The 14,944-nt window shown below is 39.1% G+C and overlaps 1 long non-coding RNA gene across 8 annotated transcripts in view; it reads right to left on the reverse strand.

Moving 5' to 3' along the window:
• The window catches only part of LOC147365488 (uncharacterized), a 285,820-nt gene that overhangs the window by 194,452 nt on the left and 76,424 nt on the right, over window positions 1–14,944 (reverse strand). The window lies entirely within an intron of this gene.

The following is a 14,944-nucleotide window of genomic DNA, read 5'->3' on the forward strand; positions in this document are numbered from 1 at the left end:
TCTTTCCCATCACTGGGGGCTTTTCCAATGAGTTGGCTATTGACTTCAGGTGGCCAAAGTATGGGGGTTTCAGCATCAGTCCTTCCAATGAATATTCCGGGTTGATTTCCTTTAGGATTGACTGGTTTGATTTCCTTGCTGTTCAAGGGATGCGCAAGAATGTTCTCCAGCACCACAACTGGAAAGCATCCATTCTTCGGCACTCAACCTTCTTTATGGTCCAACTCTTACATCTGTACATGACTACTGGAAAAACTGTATGTTTGACTAGATAGACCTTTGTCAGCAAAACGATGTCTCTGCTTTTTAATACATTGTCTAGGTCTGTCTTAGCTTTTCTTCCAAGGAGCAAGCATCCTTTGATTTCAAGTCTGCAGTCACCACCCTCAGTGATTTTGGAGCCCAAGAAAAGAAAATCTGTTACTGCTTCCACTGTTTCCCCTTCCATTTGCCATGAGGTGATGTGACCAGATGCCATGATCTTAGTTTTTTACACACTGAATTTCAAGCCACTTTTTTACTCCCCTCTTTCTCCCTCCTCAAGAGGCTCTTTAGTTCCTCTTTGCTTTTTGCCATCAGAATGGTATCATCTTCACATCTGAAGTTGTTGATACTTTCCCGGACAATCTTGATTCTTGCATGTGCTTCATTGATCCCAGCAGTTTGTATGATGTACTCTGCATGTTAAGTTAAATAAACAGGATGACAATATACAGCCTTGACGTACTTCTTTCCCAATTTTGAACCAGTCAGTTGTTCCATGCCTGGTTTTAACTGTTGCTTCTTGACCTGAATACAGGTTTCTCAGGAGACAGGTAAGGTGGTCTAGTACTCCCATCTCTTTAAGAATTTTTTTGTTTTGCAATGAATTTTATTTTGTTTTTATTTTTTTAACTTTTATTTTATTTTTAAACTTTACAATATTGTATTGATTTTGCCAAATATCGAAATGAATCCGCCACAGGTATACATGTGTCCCCCATCCTGAACCCTCCACCCTCCTCCCTCCCCATACCATCCCTCTGGGTTGTCCCAGTGCACCAGCCCCACACATCCAGTATCGTGCATCAAACCTGGACTGGAGACTCGTTCCATATATGATATTATATGTATTTCAATGCCATTCTCCCAAATCATCCCACCCTCTCCCTCTCCCACAGAGTCCAAAAGACTGTTCTATATATCACTCTCTCTTTTGCTGTCTCGTATACAGGGTTATTGTTACCATCTTTCTAAATTCCATAGATATGCATTAGTATACTGTATTGGTGTTTTTCTTTCTGGCTTACTTCACTCTGTATAACAGGCTCCAGTTTCATCCACCTCATTAGAACTGATTCAAATGTATTCTTTTTAATGGCTGAGTAATACTCCATTGTGTATATGTACCACAGCTTTCTTGTCCATTCGTCTGCTGATGGACATCTAGGTTGCTTCCATGTCTTGGCTATTATAAACAGTGCTGCGATGAACATTGGGGTACACGTGTCTCTTTCAATTCTGGCTTCCTCAGTGTGTATGCCCAGCAGTGGGATTGCTGGATCATAAGGCAGTTCTAGTTCCAGTTTTTTAAGGAATCTCCACACTGTTCTCCACAGTGGCTGTACTAGTTTGCATTCCCACCAACAGTGTAAGAGGGTTCCCTTTTCTCCACACCCTCTAAGAATTTTTTACAGTTTGTTGTGATCCATGCAGTCAAAGGCTTTAACGTAATCAATGAAGCAGAAGTAGAACTCCCTTGCTTTCTCCACAATTCAACAAATGCTGGAAATTTGATCTCTTGTTCCTCTGACTCTTCAAAATCCACCTTGTACTGAAAAGTTTTCAGTTCACATATTGCTGAAGCCTAACTTGATTGATTGTGAGCATAACCTTGCTAGCATATTAAATGAGTGCAATTATGCAGTAATGTGAACATTCTCTGGCATTGCCTTTATTTGGCACTGGAATGAAAACTGACCTTTTCTAGTCCTGTGGCCACTGTTCTATTTTCCAAATTTGCTAGCATATTGAGTGCAGCACTTTAACAGTCTCATCTTTTAGGGTGTTAAATAGCTCAGCTAAAATTCCATCACTCCTCCCGCCCACTAACTTTGTTCATAGTTATACTTCCTAAGGCCCACTTGACTTTACACTCCAGGATGTCTGGCTCTAGGTGAGTGACTATACCACCATGATTATCCAGGTTATTAAGACCTTTTTTTTTGTATATTCTTGCCACCTCTTCTTAATCTCTTCTGCTTCTGTCAGCTCCTTACTATTTCGGTCCTTTATCATGCCCATCCTTCCAAGAAATATTCCCCTGATATCTCTACTTTTCTTGAAGAGCGCTCTAGTCTTTCCCATTTTATTGTTTCCCTCTATTTCTTTACATTGGTCATTCTTACCTCTCCTTGCTATTCTCTGGAACTCTGCATTCAGTTGGGAATACCTTTCCCTTTCTCCCTTGCCTTTGCCACTCTTCTTTCCTCCCCTATTCATAAAGCCTCCTCAAACAAAAACCACTTTGCTTTCTTGCAAACAAGACAAAAATATTAAAATGATGTTCTAATACTGTCTCCACAAAGAGCCACTAGACCCAGTTTTATAGGTAAGCTCTTTATTCCTTCAAAGAGCAAATAATGCTCTTGCCATATAAATTACTTCAGAACACAGGAAAGATGAAAAACTCCCCAGTGAACTATACAAAAGTAGAAAATCCCTGATGGAAAAATCTGACAAAATTGCATGAAAAAGAAAATTATATCTCTCTCCCCTATAAATATGAGTTCAATCATTTAAAATAAAGTTGGTGTTCAAGAAACATTATTTACAAAAGCCAAGACATGGAAACAAGTGTCCATCAATGGAAAGTGGATAAAGAAAATGTGGCATATATATTCAAGGAAATATTATGAGGCCATGAGAAAGAAGGAAATGCTGCCATTTGCAACAACATGAATGGACCTTGAGGGAATTATGCTAAGTGAAATGAGTCAGAGAATGACAAATACCTTATTATCTCAGTTATATTGATAATATAAACAAACAAAAATGCAATTCACAGAGAACAAACTGGTGCTTGCCAGAGGTGGGGTTGAAATGTGCGTGAAATGGGTGTGTACGTGGCAGTCACTCAGCTGTGTCCCGCTCCTTGTGACCCCAACTACAGTCCACCAGGCTTCTCCACCCATGGGATTTTCCAGGCAAGAATACTGGACTGGGTTGCCATTTCCTTCTCCAGGGGAACTTCCTGACCCAGGGATCACCCATATTGCAGGCAGACTCTTAACTGTCTGAGCCACCAGGGAAGCCATGGTGAGAAATTGGTGAAGAAGTCAAAAGTTACAACTTCTAGTTATAAAATAAATAAGTCATGAGAATGTGATGTACAGCATTATGACTATAGTTAATAATGTACAGTACATTTTAAAGTCTAGTAAAGAGTAGTAGACTACTCTACTAGAAGAGGAGATCTTAAAGGTTCTAATCATAAGAGAAAAATTTGTAACTGTGTGGTGATAGAAGCTAACTAAACTGACAATGGTCATCATTTTGCAAACCATTATGTTGTACATCTGAAACAAATATAATGTTATATGTCAATTACACCTCAATAAAAATAAAATACAGTTCCATACTTACAGTTCAATAATTCACAAAATTCATCAAGTTGAAATAAAAATATATCAAGCCAAATCTAGGACAATGTTTTTTAAAAACTAGTCAAATCAATGTATTGCAGAAATGTTAGAGTGTTTCAGTTCAGTTCAGTTCCATCGCTCAGTCATGTCTGACTCTTTGCAACCCCATGGACTGCTTTCTTTATAGTCCAACTCTCACATCCATACATGACTACTAGAAAAACCCTACCTTTGATTAGACAGACCTTTGTTGGCAAAGTAATGTCTCTGCTTTTTAATATGCTGTCTAGGTTAGTCACAGCTTTTCTTCCAAAGAGCAAGCATCTTTTAATTGCATGGCTGCAGTGATTGTGGAGCCAAAAAACTAACGTCTCTCACTGTTTCCATTGTTTTCCCATCTACTTGCCATGAAGACATAGGACTGGATGCCATGATCTTTGTTTTCTGAATATTGAGTTTTAAGCCAACTTTTTCACTCTCCTCTTTCACTTTCATAAAGAGGCTCTTTAGTTCTTCTTTGCTTTCTGCCATAAGGGTGGTGTCATCTGCATATTTGAGGTTATTGATATTTCTCCCGGCAATCTTGACTCCAGCTTGTGCTTCATCCAGCCCAGCATTTCTCATGATGTACTCCGCATATAAGTTAAATAAGCAGGGTGACAATACACAGCCTTGACATACTCCTTTCCTGATTTGGAACCAGTCTGTTGTTTAATATGAGATATATTTTGGTATCTTTTTAATTAAGTTATAATTAACATACACTATTATATTAGTTTCAGATGTATAACAGTGATTCAATAATTATACATTATAAAATAAGAATAAGGATAAATGATTACCATAAAAGACTACCATAAGACCAGTTAATCACTCATCTCTATGCAAAGCTGTGATAATGTTATTAGCTATATTCTCTGTGTGGAAATTGTACATTACTCATGTATATTTGCATCGATATACACCTTTTAATTATTTCTAATATGAGATGCATTCATGTAAGTTATTACATACTGGAACTTGAAATAAAGCTTTAAATCTTTTGAAACAAGTAAATATATTTAATAAAACAGCATTCACTGATGGTATTAAAAATATGTACATTAAAAACTGTTAGTAAACTGGACCCCAAAGGCTATTTCAAGCACCTAGCAGAGTGCCTACAATATAAGCATCCAATAAGTTATAATATGATTGCATAAACAATGATTCTGTCATTTGATACAGAATATTTACCTTAAAGCAAGAGCAATTGTTTCTTCACTTTATGGTGAAAACTAAGAGGCATTTCCCAATCAGGGATTAGAGGAAAATGCTTACTCTGCTGTTATTTACCTCTGAAATAAGTTAAAAAATGAAAGATATAAATGATAATTTTAAAAAGAGAAGATAATATTATTGACAAATGATCTGATTGTCTCCCTGGAGATTCCTTATCCTCTCCTCATCTCTTCCATCTTCCTCTGCTCAATGCCTCCCCCTTCTTCCCCAAACCCACATGCATAAATAAATCAGCACAGGATAGAAGGGAAACCATTCTTGGCCGTCAATGTTTAAAGACCATTTAATAATGTACTCACTTGCAGTCTTACATCCTGGGCTTACCAGTCATGTTCCCCAAACTGTCACGGTCCTTCTGGAACAGAAGCATGCCTTCCCATCTCAGTCCTGTTGTTCTTTTTTTAAGTACTGAGCAAGTCTTTTGGCAGTGCCAAAGAATGCTCAAACTACCGCACAATTGCACTCATCTCACATGTAAGTAAAGGAATGCTCAAAATTCTCCAAGCCAGGCTTCAGCAATACGTGAACCGTGAACTTCCAGATGTTCAAGCTGGTTTTAGAAAAGGCAGAGGAACCAGAGATCAAATTGCAAACATCCTCTGGATCATGGAAAAAGCAAGAGAGTTCCAGAAAAACATCTATTTCTGCTTTATTGACTATGCCAAAGCCTTTGACTGTGTGGATCACAATAAACTGTGGAAAATTCTGAAAGAGATGGGAATACCAGACCACCTGACCTGCCTCTTGAGAAACCTGTATGCAGGTCAGGAAGCAACAGTTAGAACTGGACATGGAACAACAGACTGGTTCCAAATAGGAAAAGGAGTACGTCAAGGCTGTATATTGTCACCCTGCTTATTTAACTTATATGCAGAGTGCATCATGAGAAACGCTGGGCTGGAAGAAGCACAAGCTGGAATCAGGATTGCTGGGAGAAATATCAGTAACCTCAGATATGCAGATGACACCACCCTTATGGCAGAAAGTGAAGCGAAACTCAAAAGCCTCTTGATGAAAGTGAAAGAGGAGAGTGAAAAAGTTGGCTTAAAGCTCAACATTCAGAAAACGAAGATCTTGGCATCTGGTTCCATCACTTCATGGGAAATAGATGGGGAAGCAGTGGAAACAGCATCAGACCTTATTTTGGGGGGCTCCAAAATCACTGCAGAGAGTGGTTGCAGCCATGAAATTAAAAGTTGCTTACTCCTTGGAAGAAAAGTTATGACCAACCTAGATAGCATATTAAAAAGCAGAGACATTACTTTGCCAACAAAGGTCCATCTAGTCAAGGCTATGGTTTTTCCTGTGGTCATGTATGGATGTGAGAGTTGGACTGTGAAGAAGGCTGAGTGCTGAAGAATTGATGCTTTTGAACTGTGGTGTTGGAGAAGACTCTTGAGAGTCCCTTGGACTGCAAGGAGATCCAGCCAGTCCATTCTGAAGGAGATCAGCCCTGGGATTTCTTTGGAAGGAATGATGCTAAAGCTGAAACTCCAGTACTTTGGCCACCTCATGCGAAGAGTTGACTCATTGGAAAAGACTCTGATGCTGGGAGGGATTGGGGGCAGGAGGAGAAGGAGATGACAGAGGATGAGATGGCTGGATGGCATCACTGACTTGATGGACATGAGTCTGAGTGAACTCCGGGAGTTGGTGATGGACAGGGAGGCCTGGCATGCTGCGATTCATGGGGTCGCAAAGAGTCGGACACGACTGAGTGACTGAACTGAACTGAACTGAACAAGTCTGACACTGGAATTATTTCTGTTCCTTTAGTGACTTGAAAAATCACAGCCTACAACCTGCTAGGAAGAGATGAGGGTCTTTCTTTTGAACTGAAAACTAATCTAAAAATGAAAGTGCTTTCTTTGTCACTATAAGAGAATAATCTATAATTCCAAATATTTTTATTTTATATACCACAAATCCTACCAAAGGACAAACCTTTTAATAAATCCATTGTGTATGAAATTTTGTACCATTTTGTTCATCACTGATTGCTTGTTATCAATGAGTTCAATTTCCATTGGAAAATGCTAACAATTTTCTTTAAAAGTTTGAGAATTGATACCTTAAGAAATTCATATCTTTTATGTCTCATAGTAGTCAAGAATAAAATCAGAAGCATGATAGCAGTGGAAGTGAACCAATAATAATTTTTAAAGTAGATTCTATTGAAATACTGAAAAGGGTTAGGGATAAGGTTTCCAGTCTGTCATAATACAAGTGGTTTAAGAATCTACTAATCTATCATTTAAAATATTTTAATGTATTTTCTTATTAGATTGAGTTCCCAACTATTTTATTAGTTTTCCAAATATTTTATGTTCACTATACAAAAAAGCAAAAATATTTGGTAGCTTAATAACCATTTTAAAGCTTCAGTTTATCTTAAATGTAGTTTTCTTTTGAAAAATAATAAACCTAATCCATGGCATCAGAAATTCAATTAGAGGAGGAGCCAAGATGGCGGAGGAGTAGGACAGGGAGAACACTTTCTCCCCCACAAATTCATCAAAAGAGCATTTAAACGTCGAGTAAATTCCACAAAACAACTTCTGAATGCCGGCAGAGGACATCAGGCACCCAGAAAAGCAATCCAACTCTTCGAAAGGAGGTAGGAAAAAAAAAATATAAAAGACAAAAAAAGAGACAAAAGAGGGAGGGACGGAGCTCCGTCCCGGGAAGGGAGTCTTAAAAAGAGAGAAGTTTCCAAACACCAGGAAACCTTCTCACTGCCGAATCTGTGCCGAGCTTTGGAAGCACAGAGGGCAACGTAACAGGAAGAAAAAATAAATAAACAATTAAAACTCGAAGATTGCGAGTCCTACGGTAACTCCCCCAGTGGAGAAGCAGCGCAGACGCCTGCAGGCGCCATTAACAAGCGGGGGCTGGGCAGGGAGGCGCAGCGCGGGCTGCATCGCTTAGAGTAAGAATCTGGCCTGAATACCCTGAGCACTATCTGAGCGAAATAATTTGGGCTAACAAACCAGACTGTGGGATATCTACTACGCGAAAAGCCAGCCCCAACCTAAGACCGCCAGGCCCGTGCACGGAACAAAGAATTGAACAGAGATAGCCGGCTGCAGACCTTCCCCCTCCGGTGATAGGCAGCCAGAGCCGGAAGGGGGCAATCGCAGCCCCAGAGAGACATTATCTATAAAACTGTAAGCAGGCTTCTTTGCTAACTAAAACTTCTTGGGGGTCTGGACGGTTAACATCTGCCTAAGAAGGTGCGCCGGTTTTGCGCCCAGATAACCGAGTGGCGGGGAGGCGATAAGTCGCAGCATTGGCGCTCGCCAAACACCTCATCACTTGAGCTGCTCGGACCTGGGAAGAGCACAATACTCAGGCCCAACTGAGTCTGCGCCTCTGAGGACTATCCGAGTGCCTGAACCTGAGCGGCTTGGACCTGGGAGGTACATGCAACCCAGGGCCAGCCTTGGATTGTTCCCGGCGGAACAACCTAGAGCCCGAGCAGTGTGGGCAGGGAGGCTACACGCGCAGTGAGCGGGGGCAGACCCAGTGTGGCTGAGGCACTGCGAGCGCACGCCAGTGTTATTTGCTTGCAGCATCCCTCCCTCCCTCCCCACAGCGCGACTGAACAAAGAGAAGAAATACAGTTCCACCCATCAGAACACTGACACAAGCTTCCCTAACCAGGAAACCTTGACAAGCCACCTGTACAAACCCACACACAGTGAGGAATAGCCACAATAAAGAGAACTCCACAAACTGCCAGAATACAGAAAGGACACCCCATACTCAGCAATTTAAACAAGATGAAGAGACAGAGGAATAGCCAGCAAATAAAGGAACAGGATAAATGCCCACCAAACCAAACAAAAGAGGAAGAGATAGGGAATCTACCTGATAAAGAATTCCGAATAATGATAGTGAAATTGATCCAAAATCTAGAAATTAAAATGGAATCACAGATAAATAGCTTGGAGACAAGGATTGAGAAGATGCAAGAAAGGTTTAACAAGGACCTAGAAGAAATAAAAAAGAGTCAATATACAATGAATAATGCAATAAATGAAATTAAAAACACTCTGGAGGCAACAAATAGTAGAATAACAGAGGCAGAAGATAGGATTAGTGAATTAGAAGATAGAATGGTAGAAATAAATGAATCAGAGAGAATAAAAGAAAAACGAATTAAAAGAAATGAGGACAATCTCAGAGACCTCCAGGACAATATTAAATGCTACAACATTCGAATCATAGGGGTTCCAGAAGAAGAAGACAAAAAGAAAGACCATGAGAAAATACTTGAGGAGATAATAGTTGAAAACTTCCCTAAACTGGGGAAGGAAATAATCACCCAAGTCCAAGAAACCCAGAGAATCCCAAACAGGATAAACCCAAGGCGAAACACCCCAAGACACATATTACTCAAATTAACAAAGATCAAACACAAAGAACAAATATTAAAAGCAGCAAGGGAAAAACAACAAATAACACACAAGGGAATTCCCATAAGGATAACAGCTGATCTTTCAATAGAAACTCTTCAAGCCAGGAGGGAATGGCAAGACATACTTAAAATGATGAAAGAAAATAACCTACAGCCCAGATTATTGTACCCAGCAAGGATTTCATTCAAGTATGAAGGAGAAATCAAAAGCTTCTCAGATAAGCAAAAGCTGAGAGAATTCTGCACCACCAAACCAGCTCTACAACAAATACTAAAGGATATTCTCTAGACAGGAAACACAAAAATGGTGTATAAATTCGAACCCCAAACAATAAAGTAAATGGCAACGGGATCATACTTATCAGTAATTACCTTAAACGTAAATGGGTTGAATGCCCCAACCAAAAGACAAAGACTGGCTGAATGGATACAAAAACAAGACCCCTACATATGTTGTCTACAGGAGACCCACCTCAAAACAGGGGACACATACAGACTGAAAGTGAAGGGCTGGAAAAAGATTTTCCATGCAAATAGGGACCAAAAGAAAGCAGGAGTAGCAATACTCATATCAGATAAAATAGACTTTAAAACAAAGGCTGTGAAAAGAGACAAAGAAGGTCACTACATAATGATCAAAGGATCAATCCAAGAAGAAGATATAACAATTATAAATATATATGCACCCAACACGGGAGCACCGCAGTATGTAAGACAAATGCTAACAAGTATGAAAGGAGAAATTAACAATAACACAATAATAGTGGGAGACTTTAATACCCCACTCACACCTATGGATAGATCAACTAAACAGAAAATTAATAAGGAAACACAAACTTTAAATGATACAATAGACCAGTTAGACCTAATTGATATCTATAGGACATTTCATCCCAAAACAATGAATTTCACCTTTTTCTCAAGCGCACATGGAACCTTCTCCAGGATAGATCACATCCTGGGCCATAAAGCTAGCCTTGGTAAATTCAAAAAAATAGAAATCATTCCAAGCATCTTTTCTGACCACAATGCAGTAAGATTAGATCTCAATTACAGGAGAAAAACTATTAAAAATTCCAACATATGGAGGCTGAACAACACGCTGCTGAATAACAAACAAATCACAGAAGAAATCAAAAAAGAAATCAAAATTTGCATAGAAACGAATGAAAATGAAAACACAACAACCCAAAACCTGTGGGACACAGTAAAAGCAGTCCTAAGGGGAAAGTTCATAGCAATACAGGCACACCTCAAGAAACAAGAAAAAAGTCAAATAAATAACCTAACTCTACACCTCAAACAACTAGAAAAGGAAGAAATGAAGAACCCCAGGGTTAGTAGAAGGAAAGAAATCTTAAAAATTAGAGCAGAAATAAATGCAAAAGAAACAAAAGAGACCATAGCAAAAATCAACAAAGCCAAAAGCTGGTTCTTTGAAAGGATAAATAAAATTGACAAACCATTAGCCAGACTCATCAAGAAACAAAGGGAGAAAAATCAAATCAATAAAATTAGAAATGACAGTGGAGAGATCACAACAGACAACATAGAAATACAAAGGATCATAAGAGACTATTATCAACAATTATATGTCAATAAAATGGACAACGAGGAAGAAATGGACAAATTCTTAGAAAAGTACAACTTTCCAAAACTCGACCAGGAAGAAATAGAAAACCTTAACAGACCCATCACAAGCATGGAAATTGAAACTGTAATCAAAAATCTTCCAGCAAACAAAAGCCCAGGTCCAGACGGCTTCACAGCTGAATTCTACCAAAAATTTAGAGAAGAGCTAACACCTATCCTGCTCAAACTCTTCCAGAAAATTGCAGAGGAAGGTAAACTTCCAAACTCATTCTATGAGGCCACCATCACCCTAATACCAAAACCTGACAAAGATGCCACAAAAAAAGAAAACTATAGGCCAATATCACTGATGAACATAGATGCAAAAATCCTAAACAAAATTCTAGCAATCAGAATCCAACAACACATTAAAAAGATCATACACCATGACCAAGTGGGCTTTATCCCAGGGATGCAAGGATTCTTCAATATCCGCAAATCAATCAATGTAATACACCACATTAACAAATTGAAAAACAAAAACCATATGATTATCTCAATAGATGCAGAGAAAGCCTTTGACAAAATTCAACACCCATTTATGATAAAAACTCTCCAGAAAGCAGGAATAGAAGGAACATACCTCAACATAATAAAAGCTATATATGACAGACCCACAGCAAACATTATCCTCAATGGTGAAAAATTGAAAGCATTTCCTCTAAAGTCAGGAACAAAACAAGGGTGCCCACTTTCACCATTACTATTCAACATAGTTTTGGAAGTTTTGGCTACAGCAATCAGAGCAGAAAAAGAAATAAAAGGAATCCAAATTGGAAAAGAAGAAGTAAAACTCTCACTATTTGCAGATGACATGATCCTCTACATAGAAAACCCTAAAGACTCCACCAGAAAATTACTAGAACTAATCAATGATTATAGTAAAGTTGCAGGATATAAAATCAACACACAGAAATCCCTTGCATTCCTATACACTAATAATGAGAAAACAGAAAGAGAAATTAAGGAAACAATTCCATTCACCATTGCAACGAAGAGAATAAAATACTTAGAATATATCTACCTAAAGAAACTAAAGACCTATATATAGAAAACTATAAAACACTGGTGAAAGAAATCAAAGAGGACACTAATAGATGGAGAAATATACCATGTTCATGGATTGGAAGAATCAATATAGTGAAAATGAGTATACTACCCAAAGCAATTTATAGATTCAACGCAATCCCTATCAAGCTACCAACAGTATTCTTCACAGAGCTAGAACAAATAATTTCACAATTTGTATGGAAATACAAAAAACCTCGAATAGCCAAAGCGATCTTGAGAAAGAAAAATGGAACTGGAGGAATCAACCTACCTGACTTCAGGCTCTACTACAAAGCCACAGTTATCAAGACAGTATGGTACTGGCACAAAGACAGAAATATAGATCAATGGAACAAAATAGAAAGCCCAGAGATAAATCCACGCACATATGGACACCTTATCTTTGACAAAGGAGGCAAGAATATACAGTGGATTAAAGACAATCTCTTTAACAAGTGGTGCTGGGAAATCTGGTCAACCACTTGTAAAAGAATGAAACTAGAACACTTTCTAACACCATATACAAAAATAAACTCAAAATGGATTAAAGATCTCAACATAAGACCAGAAACTATAAAACTCCTAGAGGAGAACATAGGCAAAACACTCTCTGACATACATCACAGCAGGATCCTCTATGACCCACCTCCCAGAATATTGGAAATAAAAGCAAAAATAAACAAATGGGACCTAATTAAACTTAAAAGCTTCTGCACATCAAAGGAAACTATTAGCAAGGTGAAAAGACAGCCTTCAGAATGGGAGAAAATAATAGCAAATGAAGCAACCGACAAACAACTAATCTCAAAAATATACAAGCAACTCCTACAGCTCAACTCCAGAAAAATAAATGACCCAATCAAAAAATGGGCCAAAGATCTAAATAGACATTTCTCCAAAGAAGACATACAGATGGCTAACAAACACTTGAAAAGATGTTCAACATCACTCTTTATCAGAGAAATGCAAATTAAAACCACTATGAGATACCATTTCACACCAGTCAGAATGGCTGCGATCCAAAAGTCTACAAATAATAAATGCTGGAGAGGGTGTGGAGAAAAGGGAACCCTCTTACACTGTTGGTGGGAATGCAAATTAGTACAGCCACTATGGAGAACAGTGTGGAGATTCCTTAAAAAACTGGAAATAGAACTGCCTTATGATCCAGCAATCCCACTGCTGGGCATACACACTGAGGAAACCAGAAGGGAAAGAGACACGTGTACCCCAATGTTCATCGCAGCACTGTTTATAATAGCCAAGACATGGAAGCAACCTAGATGTCCATCAGCAGATGAATGGATAAGAAAGCTGTGGTACATATACACAATGGAGTATTACTCAGCCATTAAAAAGAATACACTTGAATCAGTTCTAATGAGGTGGATGAAACTGGAGCCTATTATACAGAGTGAAGTAAGCCAGAAGGAAAAATATAAATACAGTATACTAACGCATGTATATGGAATTTAGAAAGATGGTAACGATAACCCTGTGTACGAGACAGCAAAAGAGACACTGATGTATAGAACAGTCTTATGGACTCTGTGGGAGAGGGTGGGAAGATTTGGGAGAATGTCATTGAAACATGTGAAATGTCATGTATGAAACGAGATGCCAGTCCAGGTTCAGTGCACGATGCTGGATGCTTGGGGCTGGTGCGCTGGGAAGGCCCAGGGGGATGGTATGGGGAGGTTGGGAGGGAGGAGGGTTCAGGATGGGGAGCATGTGATTTTTTTTTAAAAAATAAAATTAAAAAAAAAAAAAGAAAGAAAGAAATTCAATTAGACTATTTCACAGGCAATGGTTTCTTATTTAGTGGTGCAATCATCCATAAAATGGAATTCTTTCAGAGTTTACTGAGCCATTTTTAATTGTTTTTCCTTAAAATCAGACTGAAGGCTGCTACAAGAAGGAACGATATGTATCTCCTAGGGCATGTTTAAGTGCTTTCGACCAATATATAACACTTTCAGCTAAAGGAGTCTTTGTGGGTTTCCATTCGATTAAGATCTGAATTTACAGTCCTAAATGTTCTGAGTTAAACATGTATATACACACCCGTGGCTCCCCAGGTGGTGCTAGTGGTAAAGAACCTGTCTGTCAATGCAGGAAACATACGAGACACGGGTTCAACCCCTGGGTCGAGAAGATTGGAGGAGGAAATGACTACCCACTCCAGTATTCTTGACTGGAGAATTCGAGAGAGAGAGGAGCCTGGTGGGCTATAGTCCATAGGGTTGCACAGAGTTGGACACAACTGAGGCAGCTTAGTGCGCGCGCACACACACACACACACACACACAATTCAGTTCAGTTGCTCAGTAGTGTCTGAATCTTTGTGACCGCATGGACTGCAACATGCCAGGCTTTCTTGGCATCGCCAACTCCCAGAATTTACTCAAACTCATGTCCATTGAGTCAGTTTTGCCATCCAACCATCTCATCCTCTGTCGTCCCCTTCTCCTCCTGCCTTCAATCTTTCCCAGCATCAGGGTCTTTTCCAATGAGTCAGTTCTTCGCATCAGGTGGCCCAAGTATTGGAGTTTCAGCTTCAGCATCAGTTCTTCCAATAAATATTCAGGACTAATTTCCTTTAGGATTGACTGGTTTTTTATATCCTTGCAGTCCAAGGGTCTCTCAAGAGTCTTCTCCAACACCACAGTTCAAAAGCATCAATTCTTTGGCACTCAGCTTTCATTATAGTCCAACTCTCACATCCATACATGACTACTGGAAAAACCATCTAGCCTTGACTAGATGGATCTCTGTTGGCAAAGATCTCAGCTTTTTAATAAGCTGTCTATGTTTGTCATAGCTTTTCTTACAGGGAGCAATCGCCTTTTAATTTCATGGCTGCAGTCATCATCTGAAGTGATCTGGGACCCCAAGAAAATAAAGTCTTTCACTTTTTCCACTCTTTACCAATCTATTA

Source organism: Bos grunniens, chromosome 10 (assembly GCF_055505025.1).
Source record: "Bos grunniens cultivar Pamir isolate PY7600 chromosome 10, Bosgru_T2T1.0, whole genome shotgun sequence".
Taxonomy (NCBI): domain Eukaryota; kingdom Metazoa; phylum Chordata; class Mammalia; order Artiodactyla; family Bovidae; genus Bos; species Bos grunniens.